Source organism: Malaya genurostris, chromosome 2 (assembly GCF_030247185.1).
Source record: "Malaya genurostris strain Urasoe2022 chromosome 2, Malgen_1.1, whole genome shotgun sequence".
NCBI classification, from domain to species: Eukaryota; Metazoa; Arthropoda; class Insecta; order Diptera; family Culicidae; genus Malaya; species Malaya genurostris.
Genome location: NC_080571.1, coordinates 223632517 through 223650622, shown reverse-complemented (window position 1 = coordinate 223650622; position 18106 = coordinate 223632517). Strand labels below are relative to the sequence as shown.

The following is an 18106-nucleotide window of genomic DNA, read 5'->3' as shown; positions in this document are numbered from 1 at the left end:
TGTGAGATTCGTGCTATGAAAAACCACTGAAATAAATAATTTAAAAATGCCGTGCATATTAAACATCTCCCTAGGCTGTTTTATGTATTTTTAAGTAAGTCCACCAAAGAATTTTGAATTCGTCCATCACGTTCAACATTCAAAAGGCAACAGAGTTCATCGATTTATTTTATTCTTACAATTTGTTTTTGGTTCAATGTTTGGGGTTTGAGCGGTTAGTGGAATAAAACTAAACCGTTTTTGAAAAGAAAAGGAAAATTTCCTCAATTCCACTATGAATTTTTTAAAACTATTTTGTTATAATACTAACGTAATAGTGACTGACAAAAACCAGTATTTCGAATGCTATTTGCTTCCATCCTTACACGAATAATAAAAACTACCTTTTATTTGACTTATTTTTACTTAATTTGGAGTTCTTTTCAATCTATTCTTTCATTCGCTCCTTCCATTGTTGTCAAAATACAAAGAGCAAAACCACCCAACAGCGAGAGTTTCGTTCAATATGCTAAAATTAAGTAAACCGTATCAACCAGAAATTGAGTCAATACGACTCAGCTGTAGAGTAAGTATAACTTACCATTGAGTAGACATAACTCATCTTTAAGTATTTTTTTTGCACTTACCTTATAGAAACTATCTAGAGCCACTTGACCTAAAATTAGGTTACTGAACGGAACCCCCACATTTGGTGGAATGTACTTAAAATTAGGTTGTTTTCCTGTTTCGTGCAGTCTTCTAAGTTGATACCAGAGATGCCATTTATACAGATTTATCTGTATTATACAGATTTTTAATGCTCATACAGATTGAATACAGAGTACAGATTTTATACAGATTTTCTCAATTCAATACAGATTTATACAGATCTCACAAAAAGGAAGAAAAAATTAAACTTTTCTGTCTGAGCTATCTTTTAGTATTTGATTCCAGTGACGAGATAAAAGTCTATCAATCAACGGAAAAATCACAAATTAATATGAAAATCTGTGAAATCCATTTATATTATAATTTGAAACCAATTTGAACTGATATTCAATTTTTTTTTGCAATGACTGAGTGGAAACATATATTGGAGAAGCCAAATGAATGAAAAATGATGATTTATTGGAAAAATATACGCTTAGAGACAGTACTTTATTCAAGGGAATAATGGCATCATGAAACTTTACTGTCAAACTGAGAGTTGTATGAACCGACTTGACGTTGCATATTAGGCGTTCAAATTATGAAGTCACCAATTTCAAGCTAGATAAATATATGGAATTACAATTCAATTGTTGTGGATTAAAAATTAAAAAAACTGTGAAATTTCGTCGTTGAATATTCTTGTGAGTGCGGCAATGACTGATTGAATCTACCTTCCTACAACCACAATCTGTTGGAATAAAATATTTTTGCATCATTTTGTTGTAAGAATTTCATTTTATTAGTGAATACAGATTAATACAGATTTTTTATATAAAGCAATACAGATTTTCTATGAAAATATCTGGCATCTCTGGTTGATACAAAGATTTTGGTTGTTAGTATCAACATTGCCAAGTTTTTTTGCTGTAAGCAGCGCTGCCAACTATACCGATTTTTGTACTCGATACAGGAATACAGATATGCTCTCTAAAAATACGGATAATTAAATTTTCATACAGATAAATACCGATTTCAGGTTTTTGTGTTTGGTTCCATAGGGGTAAACCAGGTTGCCAGGTTGAGCGATCTTTTTTTTTGCTCGCCAAAACAGTCTCCTCACTAAATCGATTTTTGATTTTGTCGAGATAGATATTGTACAGATAGATTTTTCCGCCAAATACAGATTTTTGTAAGGGTTCGTTCGCGTATATTACACACAAAACTCTGACACTTTTGAAGAAATTTGATGAATGTTGAGTATTAATCAAAATTCATATATACAAACATACAGGGTCCGCCATGTAACTTTTTTTTAAACATGCAATAAAACACAAACGGTTCATCCGATTTCAAAATTTTTTTTTTCATATTAAAGTACAATCCTTCCGGTTAATTGTGGAATATAATTTCATTTAAATGACTGCCTCGGCTGGCGGCTTGCAGTACGCCATACGGTCGGTCCAGTTTTTCAGTACATTTTCGATTGTATGCAGCTTTATTTCAGCTTTGGCTGCACGAATGTTGTCCTTCAAGGCTTGAATTGTCTCTGGCTTGTCCACATAACACTTATCTTTGACAGCCCCCCAAAGATAATAGTCTAACGGCGTCAAATCACAGCTCCGAGGCGGCCAAACGACATCCGAGTTTCGACTGATAATTCGATCTTCGAAGACTGTGCACAGAAGATCGATCGTAGCGTTGACTGTGTGGCACGGAGCGTCGTCTTGTTGAAACCAAAAGGTCTCCAAGTCTTCCCTTCAAGTAACGGGAAGAACCAATCGCTAATCATGGCGTGGTAGCGCTCGCCATTGACCGTGGCGGCGGCTCCTGCCTCATTTTCGAAGAAAAATGACCCAATGATGCCGCCAGACCAAAATCCGCACCAAACCGTCACTCTCTGAGGATGCATCGGCTTCTCCATGATAACGTGTGGGTTTTCCGTCCCCCAGATGCGACAATTTTGCTTATTAACATACCCGCCGAGTAGAAAATGTGCCTCATCCGAGAAGATGATTTTTTGGCAAAAATCGGCGTCTTCTTTTCGCAACATTACCATGATTTTCAAAGTCAAACTGCACTATTTTCACGTGTTCCTCAAGCGTGTACAAAACCATTTTGGTTCAGCGGAAGGATAAAACTAAGTTTCTGTCAAATCAGAAGTGACATTAAGGTTACCAATGTCGAAATAACCTCTAGTTCAAAATAAAAAATGTTAGGTGGCGGACCCTGTATGTACACAAAAATAGGGTTTTTTTATTGTTTTCATTCAAAATAAAATCTGTGTAGAATTTTTATTACAATGTATGTGCAAATGACAGGTTCTATTTGTTTATTTTCTCTTTATTAAGGGATACTTCGATAACCTCTCCCGTGCAGATTGAGTTATTATTCTCTGAAAATAGTTGGAGAGAAGGATTGCTAAGGGTACCGTAATAATCGAAAGAGAAAGTAAACAAACCCACCTCAATTGATGTATTGATAATTTGACAAGATCGGAAAATGTTTGTGTGTACTTTCCATCCTTTTTTCATCTGCTACATTTTCTCGAAGATTTCCATTCAACTCGAGCCGCGAATCCGAATTAAAAACAGATCCAGCCAACACTGAGAAGATGATGTGAGATCCATTTTGACGTTTTTGACCAGTACCTCCGGTGATTTCCGCAAACGGAAAACTGGTAACTGGCCGTATATAAAACGAGTTTATATGGCCTTTACCTAAGAAGGTTAACATCTTGACAGTTTCAAGATTACTCTCGTCATTTCGTGTTTCGTGCCAAAGAAATAAGAACTTGATCGAATATGATTTCTTTCGCTTCTTATGAAAAATATGAGATATGTAAAAAAATATGAGATATGTAAAAATTCGGTTCGCACGCATTAGTATTTGGAAGGCCTATGTTTTTCAATTAATCGATTTATCATGGAGCGTATGACAGATAGTACTAAAAGATGAGATGTGATTCCAAATTACGATTATCCACCAACGTTTGTCACGACTCTAAGGAACTAAACTAAATCTGTTTAAGCATTTAATTTACTCCTTTTTTCAAATTAGTTTGGAAGTTCAAATAGTTAGCAAAAAACGGATTTTGCAATTAATATGATAAGCTGTTTTTTTTGCAATGACTGAGCGGAAACATATATTGGAGAAGCCAAATGAAAGAAAAACTAACAGAAAAGATGTCCAGCCAGCGACTGGCACCATTAAAGAAGGTGACAAGCGATTATAAATACACTCTCCTACACAATGCTTGATCGGAGAAATAGATATAAAGCGAGAGGACTAGTGTTTGATGGACAGAGAAGATGTTTGGATAGAAGGTATCGGTCGGGTGACGGCCAGGATGTAGACCATGTTCGATGTACGTTCTACTATGTCTGTCTGGCGTTTTAGAGTGTCTAAAACAAGATTCAGAGTGGCGAAATGGTAGCGCGTATGCACGGAATGCATAAGAACGCAGGTTCGAGTCCTGTCTCTGAGCATATCTTTTTCCAAAAATTCATCTTTTCTGTTAGTTTTTCTTTCATTTGGCCTATCCAATATATGTTTCCGCTCAGTCATTGCAAAAAATGAACTTGGTTATGGCGGCTTTACTTCAAACTAAAATATAATAATCATAAATCGACGATAAGCTGTGTTTTTTTTTTCAGCCCGACGAATGCGCAATCGAAACACCACGAACGAAAGCGAGGAATATTCTAACCGCTGGATATTCGATTTCGCTAAAAAAGTGTGTCCCGACTCTGTTCCGGACCAGAAGATCTCCCGCGTCGCGACAGCGAATACAAACGAAACACCGTTTTCGATGGTAGAGTTTTCTCTTGCACTCTTGTCGTGTAACAATAAAGCCCCGGGGCTAGACAGAATCAAATTCAACTTGTTGAAAAATCTGCCTGACCCTGCCAAAAGGCGCTTGTTGAATCTATTCAACAAGTTTCTTGAGGGTAATATTGTCCCTCATGACTGGAGACAAGTGAGGGTTATCGCCATTAAAAAACCAGAGAAACCTGCCTCCGACCACAATTCGTATCGGCCGATTGCTATGCTTTCCTGTATCCGGAAATTGTTTGAAAAAATGATTCTCTTCCGCCTAGACAATTGGGTCGAGACCAATGGCTTGCTTTCAGATACACAATTTGGTTTTCGCCGGGGCAAAGGAACGAACGATTGTCTTGCGTTGCTCTCAACCGAAATTCAAATGGCATTTGCCCGTAAAGAACAAATGGCATCAGTCTTCCTAGATATCAAGGGGGCTTTCGACTCAGTTTCAATACATATCCTATCTGAGAAGTTGCATAAGCATGGTCTTTCACCAGTTTTGAATAACTTTTTGTATAATCTATTGTCCGAGAAACATATGCATTTTGCGCAGAATGATTTGTCGACAATACGATTCAGTTACATGGGTCTTCCTCAGGGCTCATGTTTAAGCCCCCTTTTATACAATTTTTACGTAAACGACATCGACAAATGTATAAACACATCTTGCACGCTAAGACAACTTGCCGACGACAGCGTTGTGTCCATTATAGGACCCAAAGCTGCCGATCTCCAAGGACCATTACAAGATACCCTCGACAACTTGTCGACATGGGCTCTTCAAATGGGTATCGAGTTCTCTACGGAGAAAACTGAGCTGGTTGTATTTTCAAGGAAGCGAGAACCAGCACAATTACAGCTTCAACTAAGGGGTGAAACCATAGCTCAGGCCTTCACATTTAAATATCTCGGGGTCTGGTTCGACTCCAAAGGCACGTGGGGATGTCAAATTAGGTATCTGAAACAAAAATGCCAGCAGAGAATTAATTTTCTTCGCACAATAACCGGAACTTGGTGGGGTGCTCACCCAGGAGACTTGATCAGGCTGTACCAAACAACGATATTGTCCGTGATGGAATACGGATGCTTTTGCTTCCGATCCGCGGCGAACACCCATTTCATCAAGCTGGAAAGAATTCAGTATCGTTGCTTGCGTATAGCCTTGGGTTGCATGCAGTCGACTCATACGATGAGTCTCGAAGTGCTGGCGGGCGTTATACCACTTAAAAACCGATTCTGGGATCTCTCATATCGATTGCTGATTCGATGCAATGTCTTGAATCCGACGGTGATTGAAAACTTCGAAAGGCTTGTCGAGCTCAATTCTCAGACCCGTTTTATGTCCTTGTATTTTGATTACATGGCTCAGAATATTAATCCTTCTTCGTTTGTTTCCAACCGTGCTCATTTCTTGGATACTTCTGATTCTACTGTGTTTTTCGACACATCCATGAGAGAAGAGATTCGTGGGATTCCGGATCACGTACGCCCTCAAGTGATCCCTAATATTTTTTATTATAAATTCAGAGCAGTTGACTGTGAAAGGATGTTTTACTCTGATGGGTCAAATCTCAACGGATCCACAGGCTTTGGTATCTTCAATAAAAACATCACCGCTTCGTACAAACTCAGTGATCCGGCTTCAGTCTACGTCGCAGAATTAGCTGCTATTCAGTATACTCTTGAGATCATTGAAAATTTACCCAAAGACCATTACTTCATTGTCACGGATAGTTTAAGTTCAATAGAAGCTCTCCGTTCAATGAAGCCAGGAAAGTATCCCCCATATTTTCTGGGGAAAATACGGGAACACTTGAGAACTTTATCTGGTCGGTCTTATTTAATATCCTTAGTCTGGGTCCCTTCGCATTGTTCCATTCCGGGAAATGAAAAGGCAGACTCATTGGCTAAGGTGGGTGCATTAGAAGGTGAAATTTATGAAAGACCAATCTGCTTCAATGAATTTTTTAGCATTTCTCGTCAGAGGACACTCGAAAGTTGGCAAACTTCATGGAGCAATGACGAACTGGGAAGATGGCTATACTCCATTGTTCCCAAAATATCGACGAAACCTTGGTTCAGGGGGATGAACGTGAGTCGCGATTTCATTCGTGTGATGTCTCGACTCATGTCAAACCACTACACATTCAACGCACATCTCCGGCGTATTGGGCTCACGGAGAGCGGTCTCTGCACCTGTGGCGAGGGTTATCAGGACATCGAGCATGTCGTGTGGTCGTGCGTAGAGTATCGCGACGCCAGGTCGAAGCTACTAGAATCCCTTAGGGCCCGAGGTAGACCACCTGAGGTTCCGGTCCGAGATGTGATGGCGAGTCGGGATAGTTCATATATGTTTCTCATATATCAGTACCTTAAACACATTAATATCCAAGTGTAATCTGATATACCTCGCTCAGAAAGTATAATCTCCACCTACAGGTTCGACACTAATATCCGCCCGATTCTCTCGATCCCCGTCCCTGTCCACCATCTTCATTGGAACTAACAAGATCTTTTTTTTTTTTTTTGTCACTAACTATTCGTTCCCCCTTCCCCCGTCTCTTCACCATCTCGATGGCAACTAATTAGATCTTTGTAGTTTTCAGACATTTTGTTTCCATACCCCCTATTTACCTCGGTTTCCACAATATTTACTTTTTTTTTTCATTCTCTTCCGTAACATCACCATCACCGTCTACGGTTCTACGCTCCAGTCGATGACCAGCATGCGGGCCACCCGCCGGGCCTTCGTAGCCTGGGGGTGTTTCCCGCGGACCCACACGAACCGAAAGGAATCGGCCATAGATAGCGCCATCTGGAAGACCCATGCAACATACAATGGATTCTAGAAAATCTAAGACGACATAATCTAATGATACTATTCTAGTTTTAAGTTAGTCGTTAATTAAGATTAGAAAATACCCTTGGCATCTTAGAGCTTAAGCAGTGTGCCTAAAAATATATTATATTGTTGAATAAAAAAAAAAAAAAAAAGCTGTGTTTTGAACACCTCTTCACACAAACACGATACTTGTCAATTTTCCGTGCCATTCAACTTCGCTTTTGTTTGTGGTACCAATTTTTGACGTAGGACTACATCTTTGTTTTCTATATAGGGATACGAATTCAAAATACGGAAAATAGAAACGTACAAACAGTCGTTTTGGATCACCTGTGGATTTGTTTTGCGTGTCGTTCGCCTCGCACGAGGTATATTTCCAATGAAATTCTGCGGTTTCTCCGCATTCGAGGAAAACGCGTGATGACCTCGATCGTGGAGTGCTGAATGATGGTAATAAGCACCTTTCATCATCAACAAATGTCCTTTTTAGGGCATCAACAATTCTCGTAGAGTTTATATGCAAACAATATCTACAAGAAAAGATGCAACATGAAGATGTTTCGTACGTTTTATGAAATTGTGTTGGCGATAAAATCTGAAATCACAATGCCTTTCTCCAAGTGACCGGATTAAACTGGGAAAGAGATGCAAATACAGAAAAGACAACTGACTTCACTTTAAAAACTATCAAGACATAACGCTCCTCAATACTGCCTACAAGATGTATCCTAGAACTCTGCTTAGCAAACTGCGCCCGTTGAAAACTTTGTTTCCGAGATGGTATGAAATTTCATGGTATTTCGATAAATCAGAAAAAAAGTGACAGCTGTTTAAGAGAAGCTATTTTTGTCATATTCAAAACAATGTATTGAAATCATGTCGTGTGTTAATTTAGCATTGCTTCTTGATGAAATAAATACTGTACAAGCACAACAATGGCTTCAAAAGTGTTATCCAGACTCTGCTTCATAGAAAAGAATAATTTTTCATTTTTTGCGTGATTCAAGATTGGCTATGTGTACAAGTAATAAATCTTACTTTTGGCGTCAAAATGTGACAATTGATGAAACATGGGTCCATCATTTCATTCCGGAATCAGAACGATCATTATCTGCCACCGGCCGAAGTCACAAGTGTCCAAAGGTTCAACACTCAGCTGGGAAGGTTATGACTTCGGTATTTTGGGACGCACCTAGTATAATTCTTCATCGGCTATCCTGAGAAAGGAAAAACAATGATCTCATATGTCGCAGAAAAAACACTGTTTCACCAAGACAATGCATCCCAAATTTATTCTTGAGACCATATTTTTGCTCACGAAATCGATTTTTTTTACTCAATAAATCAATGATGGAGGCGGCAAATCAAGTTTTGCCCCGGGGGCAAATTTCCCTAGGACCGCCACTGGCCACTACTGATTTCAAGATCCACGAATTGTCTCCACGGATTGTTCCGGACATCTCAAACGTCCTTCCTCTATTATCACGCCCTGTATCGGCGGTTCACAAGACGTCACATTGATAGACTTCGGCCTCCACGGTTTACGAATGCGAACATAAACAATTTGTTGTTTATAAACCGTGGTTCTTTATTTTGAAAACAAGCTCACTGAAGCAAGTTGAACTCGTTCCGCAGGCGTGCACTGCAACAAGAAAAGCATTGAATTGCCAAAAACTAGCCCTCGTCGAGTGTGCGGCCCCAGAGATAATAGTCCGCACTTTGGGGGGGCAAATCCGATTGTGGGATCAATCGGCATTACGGGAACTCTCCACCGATGTTTATAAACAAGCAAACGAGCAAAGCGATAATTTGTTGGCAATTGAGCATCAGCACAACCGATGATTTATAGCTTGACGATGGAAAAAGAGGGAAATATCGTTGGACGAAATTACTCTTGCTCGCGGCACACATCGAACAGGTTCCGTGCACTTGGACGTTTGTGTCCTTTTCGCGATTGTATTCGCGGTTCGTTTTGAACTAATGCAGCAAGTGTTATGTCCGAACAAGGTGTGGAAACCTCTCGAAGGTAAACGATTATCGTTAGCTGGCGCTTTTCCCCGGTTTCAGGACACCGCAAGCAAACGTCAAATTTCACACGACCGCCTCACGTGGTTTGGAGCTGAAAACCTATTCGACAAATTGGCAACATAATATGCAGGACTTCGTTGGCTATCAGCTACCGACCGTTAGAAGACTGAACAACACGGGATTACCTCCAGGCTGTATCAGAATAATCTGTTGTAATGTGCCTTGTTGTTGACAAATTTGTAATGATTAATTTGACCGCTGGACCGACCCAGATCGAGTGTATTCCCCCTACATCCGGGAGGAATGCTATGTGTTTATGTTTTTTTACAGCGCCAGTTGCGTGGGAGCTAGATTTGTTGCTGTTTTGGAAGATGCAGAATTTGCTTTTAGATTAACAAGTCCTGATAATCGGGACCGCGTGTTTGTCACCGGCGCTTGCATGCTACCGATAAGCGAGTGTGATCCCACTCAATCAGGTGCTGATTGAAAGATTCATTGGCGCTTGCGGAACGGTGCTAGTCATCAGAGCATGGTCAAGTAAACTAACGTGTTATTTGTAGAAGGTTTGTATCTCTTAGCCATTTGAAAGTGCCGTGGGTCTGGCTGGTTTTAGTTTGACAATCCGAGTTGCTGTATGTAACCATTTCAAACACCGTTACCGACCCTATTGTGTAGATCCTTCGGTCTACAATCAGCGCTATATTCGGTCACAATATCATTGTTTTGGATCTAAGAAATGTTTACAACGAGGCGAACATTTAATCGCATCAATTTTTATGTTTTGGGTTTATCTATGGAATGTTCGTCACATGAAATTCAACTGAAACGAGCATTTGACAAGGAGAATATACGCTTCTCCTTTAGAAGATTACTTGGGATTACGTCGCATTGTAAACAAAAATAATATCATTAAAGTTTTGCGCTTTATCGATCTGCTGGACCGGTTTCCGACTACAGTCTGTTTATTTGACGTCTAGGAAACACGACAAAGTGATGAAGCAGATACTTAGGAATCACTCTTATTCTACGCATGCGTGAAACCAAGGTTAAACTTGCTAGAAAAGGAATTCATATCAGTTTTAACACGATCAGGTAACTTCTACAAGAAGCCAAACTGCGGTGCAAGCTATGCGCAACCCACACGGAGAACCTGCATATCAAAATTGCAATTGTTGTTTCTGACCCTGGTTGTTTCAACTAAAGTGTTATTGATTTCACTAGCATATCTGTTGATTTTGTCATAACCATTCGAGTGAACAAAATTGCTCTATTCAAAACTGTCACTTGGCGGAGAACGAAGACAGCTAATCTCTGAATAAAAATCCTCTTCATTTCACCAGAAACGTTTCATATTTACAATTTTCAATGGCAAATGAAGTTTCATGTAAGTGAAAGTATGGAGAAGAACATAAAAGATAATTATTAAACAAGTTTTCCATGTACTGAATAGATATTCCTACAGTGTAAATGTTTTATTTTCATCTGCGAGTAATGTATTTTCGGACTGTTCATATCACTGTATTTAAAAACGCCTAACGCTTAAAAAATTCTGCTAAAGTAAAGTGATAGTACCTTCAGTAAGCCGTTCTGCAAGTGGAGGAAAAATTTCTTAATGTCCTGTGAACATTTTTCTGGTGCATTTACTTTTGGGACCTATAATCCTTTGTTGCATTTCTATACCATCTAGGAGTTAAGTGATAAGGCTGTAAGGGTGAACGATTAGCTGCCCCACGAAGAGACCAATTAGTAGAACAACATTTATTGCAATATGCATGTTAAGTTCAAATAATTGGTTAAAACAACTGAGACATTTTTTGCTTGCATGCATACAGATAACTTTGCTGGGATTGTGTCATTGTTCAGTTGCACGAGTGACACCTCATTGAAACGTTTCATTTTCTGCCTAGGGTGCATGTCATTGCTCAACTGTAACGATTCATTACTCGTTTGTAGTGGCTGTATTTGCTGGGTGTCATTGCTAAACTGCCAACACGATAAATAAAAAATGACAGTTTAGTTAAAACAACAATCGATTAGTTGTATCAAATTTTAACCAATCAAATCCAGAACAACAACTAACATTTTAGTTGTTTTGGGATCGCTGGCCTTTGCGTGCACATGGAAAAACATTTGAACTAGGCGGAAATGCATAGGCATCGCAATGTTCGCAAATGAAACAAATTTTCGGGCGCGAGTTCGAGTGAAGCGTATCTGGTTTGGAAACAGTACCGTTTTCCGTAACAATATCGAACATCCGAAAAATTTCTGAATATTTGGGGGTGCTTCTTCGAAAGAGGATGCAGTGATTAAAATGTTTACTAACTGATTTCGTTGGATCGTTTTCGATGGATCTAATGAATAAAACGATAAATAAAAACTCGAATTTTAATAATAAATGTTATACATAAGTCACATTTCTGCACTACATGTTTCGGATATACTTCAAACATTTAAATTGGTTTGAATAAAAGAAGTTTGTATTACAGTTCCGCTGCAACGGCAATGCATAATAAAAAAGTAGAGGTTTTTTTCCTTTTACCTACGGAAATGAAACTTTAAATGTATCATTTTTGAAAAATGTTAAAATAAAATTAGATTGAAATCACTTCAAGCTTGAACATATCCAGATCCAATAGTGAAACAAACAAAAACACCTGGTCGGGGTTCGATCATGCGAATATTGAATTGCGCCTTATATTCTGAACCACCGACCAAAGTTGTCATTTTTAAATCTGTGTTTCAACTTGAAAAATCTGTGTTGCGTATTTTCGATCATAATCTGTGAAAATCTGTGAAAAATATTTTGAAAATCTGTCATTTTATGACATCTGTAGTAAAATCTGTAGAAATCAGTGAATGTTGATAAAATCTGTGTTCTGTGACGCAGAATCTGTGTGGCAGGATTGGCAAAAAAATCTGTGGTTTTATAGAAAAATCTGTGAATATGGTAACTCTGCCACCGACCCGGGCCAGTTTTAGCTAGGGACCATTACGATAAGGACGCGATCGCTTGGTAAAACCCGAACCACACTGCTAACGCTTCCAAGAATTGTAATTCATCAAACTGTCCACAATTTTGTAGCTTTGAGTTATACTGAGTAGTTCTGAAAGGAAACCTTAAAAACGGCGGAGACGTAAGGAATGTATCGAATATAAGCTATCCACATACGCATGTATTTGTGATGGTTTTTCTGTTCAGATCACAGCATGGTGTGCATTTGGCTATCAGTTTTCGTTTGTTTACTTGTTTGTCTGATTGAAATTCTGCGTTTTCAAAATATCGCGTATTGAAAAGGAAGTTAAAATTACGGTTCTGGACACAATGCTAAGTGAGAAGGATATTACTATGCGAAAATTGGCGAAGCGGTTTGGAATTCATCTTGTCAGTGTTAAAACCATCAATTATAAGTTTGGGGAACACTATTGTTTGGATGAGCTACAAGGAAGAGGCATAAAACCCGGTTCTTCCAACTCGAAACTGGACCAGAATGATGTATCTCCAATCATGAAGAACAAATCAATGTCAATACGTGATTTAGCCAAAACAGCAAGAACGAGTGTCGGAATGATCAAGCGTACCAAGAGGCGAAATCACCTGAAGACCTACAAGAAGCAGAAAATCTCGAAATAAAGTGTAGAACAGAAGAAGCGAGCAGCAACAAGGGCCCGAAAATTGTATTCGCGTCTTTTGCAGTGTCCGGATGCATGGGTTTTGATGGACGATGAGACTTAAGTAAAGGAGGACTCAAAAACCCTTCCAAGTCCACAATACTTTACTGTCGTCGTTAGGGAGGATGTGAGCGATGCGTACAGGTCGATTTAAGAGGAGTAATTCGGTCGAAAAGTACTGATGTGGCAAGCAATATGTTCCTGTGGTTTGAAGTCAACCATTTTTTACACTACCGGAACTATAAATGCAGAAATCTATCGATCTGAGTGTCTCCAGAAGAGATTGCTGCCTTTATATAAGAAGCATAGTACACCTCCACTGTTTTGGCCTGATTTAGCGTCGGCTCACTATGCCAGAACCACTCTCAATTGGCTCAATTTCGTTGAGAAAAATGTCAATCCATCAAATTGCCCTCAGCTTCGACCCATCGAACGTTACTGGGCAATCGTGAAGAGGGTCTTCAAGAAGATTGGTAAGGCAGCTGGGAACATGCAGGAGTTCAGACAAATTTGGGCTCTAGCGTCCAATACAACACTTGTCCGGAACTTGATGAAGAGCGTTCGATCAAAAGTACGAAAATTCGTGAAGTCGCGCAACAACTTAAATTTCATCCGGTTTTCATTATGCTCAAGTTTAACCTCGTACAATAAAGGATCAATTTTTAGTTTGAATAAAATATCGTTTTTTATCATAATTTGAAAGAAAATTTTTTTTTCATCAAAATCGATATTGTCCTCTACAAAGTACTCCCCATCGACTGCAACACACTTATGTCAGCGCTTGATGCAATCCTCGAAACATTTTTCATATTCAGTTTTCGGTATGGCCATCAGAACCATCTGCGATTTATTCCATAATCTCATCTCGGGTGCTGAATCGAAGTTCCACGAAGCGGTTTCTTGAGTCGGCCGAATAGGAAAAAGTCGCAGAGAACCAAATCAAGTGAATTCGGTGGTTGGTGAACGGTACTCGTTTCGTTTTTAGCAAAATGTTCATGGCATTGTGTGACGGTGTGTTATTGTGGTGTAAGATCCACGAGTTGTTTGCCAAGAAATCTGGTATTTTTCGGCGAATTAATAAAAAAAAAAACAATGTTCAACTCCTCTGTCACCTCTCTAATATTTAATTTGCGGTCTACGGTCATACATTCTTTGATTTTATTTTAAGTTTTCGTCGGTTTTCGATGGCGATGGCCCAACGCTTCTCTCATCATCATTCACAGACTCACGGCCACTTCTGAAATATTCGTGCCACTGATAAACGACTGTTTTTTTCAGGGTATCTTTGCCGAAACACTCTTCTAACATTTGCAATGTCGTCGCACTAATGAAACCGTTTATAACGTAAAATTTAATGCTAAATCGTTGTTGCAAATTCCATTCAATTATGAAAATTCTGCAAAACTGAGGACACGCACAATCGCAGATGTACTAAATACAGCGTAACTTTTTCAAATGTCCAAATATCAAGCTGAAAATTTGATAGAATATCAATGACAGATGTGGCAATCTACAAAAAATCTAATCGAATGGTGGAGAGCGCCACAGGTCAATAATTAGTTGCTAATTAGTTACGGTAATTTTGAATCTGTTGCTCAATTTTTTTTTGAGTACTTGAGTTAGGTTCATATGAAATTTACGAAACAAGTTCTTTATTTTTTTGAGTACTAAGTTCATATGCAGTTAACAAAGCACTCATCCCAAATAAGTTTGAAAGCAAATCGAAACGCAATGAATATTTTGTTGCTAATTAGTTACGGTAAGTTCGAATTTGCTGCTCAATTCATTTAAATTTTTTTTGAGTACTTCGCTTATGAAATTATGAAATACGCTTATGAAGTTAGCGAAGTACTCGAAAGAAAAATTAAGCAACAAATTCAAAACCTCCTTAACCGATTAGCAACTAATAAGCAACAAATTATCCACCGGATTTCAATTAGTTTTTAAGCTTATTAGGGAGAAATGCTTCGTTAGCTTCAAATATACCTAGCTAAATTGAGCTGCAATTTCCAAACCACCGTAATAAGTTAGCTGATAAATGATCAACAAATTATTCACGGGGTTTGATTTACTTTCAAGCTTATTTAGGAGAGGTACTTCGTTAACTTCATATTCAGCTAATTCAAAATTTCAATATGTATCCATTTTTCGGCAGCAGTTGCAATCCGATCATTCTTTCATAGCGTAAAAGAAGTATTTGCACTGTGCTTTCCGCGTTTTCATCCATTTGCCTTTCGTTCAGTTCGAGTACAACTTATTTACCAACCATTTGATTTTTTTCATAATATTCAGCTCCTTCGCCATCATTTGTCATGTTCGCCCAATATTGGTTTTGATTCGTCTTCTTTGAACTTTTTCGGTCAATTTTCGCGGTCTTTGTCAATAACATTAAAATCGCACAACAGGTGAATAATGTCCAACTCTACCGAGCGTACTCAATGTACATGTACAGGACACATTTTTTATCGAGTTGCATCTCATATGATTTTTTTTCAACTTATTTTCCGTTAGTTAAGTGTTAGGCATTTTTTGTGTCACTTTTATGTTTTGAACATTTATGATGAAATGGGCTACGCTTGTTTTGTTTTACTTTGAGTTCTACGGTACAAACTGCGTAGCCTTCACGGCGAGGACCGGAAACTACGGTTCGTTATAATCTATTTATTCCAAATAAGAACGACACTCTTTTTCCACTTCAAAGGTCGTATATTGTTTAAAACACTTTCTGGCTACTTCAGTCACTTCAGTTAATCGTTCAGTCAGGTCGTCACAAACGAGTTACGTAAATGAAAGTAACGTAAAAAAAATTCACGTAAACGGAGGTGTGGGTGTATTACAATTAATTAATTATAATTTAACCTGCAATCGGTACCGGCGATACCATTATTTATTTTGTGATTATGATTAAAAACTATCAAATCAGAGCATACTTCTTCATCCTCGGTCACAAGATTTCTGATTCGCTGTATGTCGTTCGCAAATTGCACGAGGTACATGTTTTGATACGCTAGACAGGTTTTTTTTCTGAATCATATCTACGTATTAGCTGAGAAACCCGATGACGAGTTTCAAATTTTGTTGATTTATTTCTTCTACTATTCACGAAAGGTTCATTTTTTCATTTATCTTCAAAAGGTTCGACACAGTTTCGGTAGCTTTAGTTTTCAAAATTAAAAACCTGACAACTGTTAATTTCACTCACATTCATGCGCTTACGTTCAACTCTACTCGAGCAGTTTATGCCATTATTTTGTAATTTTTTTTTGTATTCCGTTTGCTTTAGAGCGGCTTTTCATTTTTCATTTGTTTCCCAATTAAAGTCTTCTACCGAAAGAGAAAGACAGCCCATCTTTGTAATTTCAATTACTTCTACATTTGACACACTTCAAGCATGCCCAACAGCAGACGAGGGGCAATGTTTTCGCTATTAAGTGTTTTCTTCGGAAGTACACAGCTCCGTGTCCTTGGGAAATTCCCAGTAAAGAGAATTTGAATGCCACTTGGTTGCTTGTAGCGTTTAGGGTGAAGGCGATGCTGTCTGGTACAAAACGATAAATTCGACTTGATCGACTTTCATTGATAAATTGATTGTGTGTGCGTATGATAACGATTGTGTGTTTGATCGTATGTTTCAGAAACAGGTTCGTATGTATCCTTCTGGAATGTGCAATTTAATTATTGGGAAGCGCTGTCGAATACTCGCCTTACAATTTTTCCTCAATAGATAAACCATACTTTCCCTTTTGTGTCTTTTTTCAATTGATTAGAATTGAGGAATCCGAGTATAATTTGTCTCTTTGCCATCGTCAGTTGTCTTCTTTTTATGTAATTCGAAAAATAAACGCGTCAGATTCCACTACCACGGCAAGGCATGAATAATCCTGAAATGCAACGGATGAAAATATTTTGCCCAAGGTGAAATTATAACTTGTTAAAATTGGTATGCTTCATCATTGGTTATTTTGGTTAGATATGTTAGATAAGTGATTACATGCGTTTTTTTGTAATCAACTCAAAAACCTGAGAGGATTATGTTCCAAATTGATGTTTTAAATGACTGTACAATATGTTCATTTGAGAAGTCAAAGGTTAGGCTTGTTGAAAGCAAGTATTGGGCTATTGATCAAGTTCGAAGGTCAAATCGCTGTGTCCTCTGGTTCCGGAGATATGATGGTATAAGTGACGTAACCGACAAAATACGTTTTCATGTACTCCCCTAAATGCCCTAAATGTCAAGGCGCTTGGTTTAAGAAATGATGCCGATTATATGACATAAACGCTGTAGCATGTTTTTGTGAACTTTTTGAATCAATCATACTATAATTAATCGGTGTCAAAAATTAGCCCATATTAGTGTCAGAAATTATTTAATAAAAAGGTAAAAAACATTAAGAAGGTTTTTTTTATATTTTAGTTTACGTCTTCGTAAGGCAAGTTGGTTCAACATTAGGCGAACATAAGTCCTTGTAAACAGTTCTACTGAACTCCTACTATATAGTCGAAATATTTGATCATTTGATTCTGAATTATATTCGATATGCAATGAACTGTTCTTGGAGTAGAATTTTTCCGAATGAACAAGAGAATCGAAAATATGATTTCAAAATTTCCAGGATGTAGACCATGTTCGATGTACGTTCTATCATGCCTAACCGTGTTGTAGTGCTGTGTCTATCACAAGGCTCAGGGTGGCAAAATGGTAGCGCGTATGCACGTAGCGTATCTTTTTCCAAAAAATCATCTTTTCTGTTAAGTTTTTCATTCATTTGGCTTCTCCAATATATGTTTCCACTCAGTCATTGCATAAACTTATCAAAAAGTTTTCTTTACTCTAATCCAACATATTCTAAGGTATAATTAGAACAATTTCTTCGTCGTTGCTTAATGCTTAATAAATGAAAAGCAGCACTTCGAGGAAATTATTTCCACTTTAGTTGTTTTTGTTGATGTTTTGTTTTCGTCCGGTAATTTATTATTCGCAGTACTCCGCAGTACATTTCTTACGGCGATTCAAAAGTGATTCACATGCGTGCTCTAGATCATTTTGTGGAATAGCCTCTAATGCTTGTGTTGAAGCTGTTTTGATGTTCTCAACATATTCAAAAGTACCATCCT

General features: G+C 38.2%; 2 protein-coding genes across 3 annotated transcripts in view; one reads left to right on the top strand and one right to left on the bottom strand.

Moving 5' to 3' along the window:
• Positions 1-18106, bottom strand: part of LOC131427750 (uncharacterized) — a 97313-nt gene that overhangs the window by 1587 nt on the left and 77620 nt on the right. The gene's annotated exons all lie outside the window — the stretch shown is intronic.
• LOC131427748 (RNA-binding protein 42) overlaps positions 1-18106 on the top strand; it is a 41963-nt gene that overhangs the window by 2842 nt on the left and 21015 nt on the right. The gene's annotated exons all lie outside the window — the stretch shown is intronic.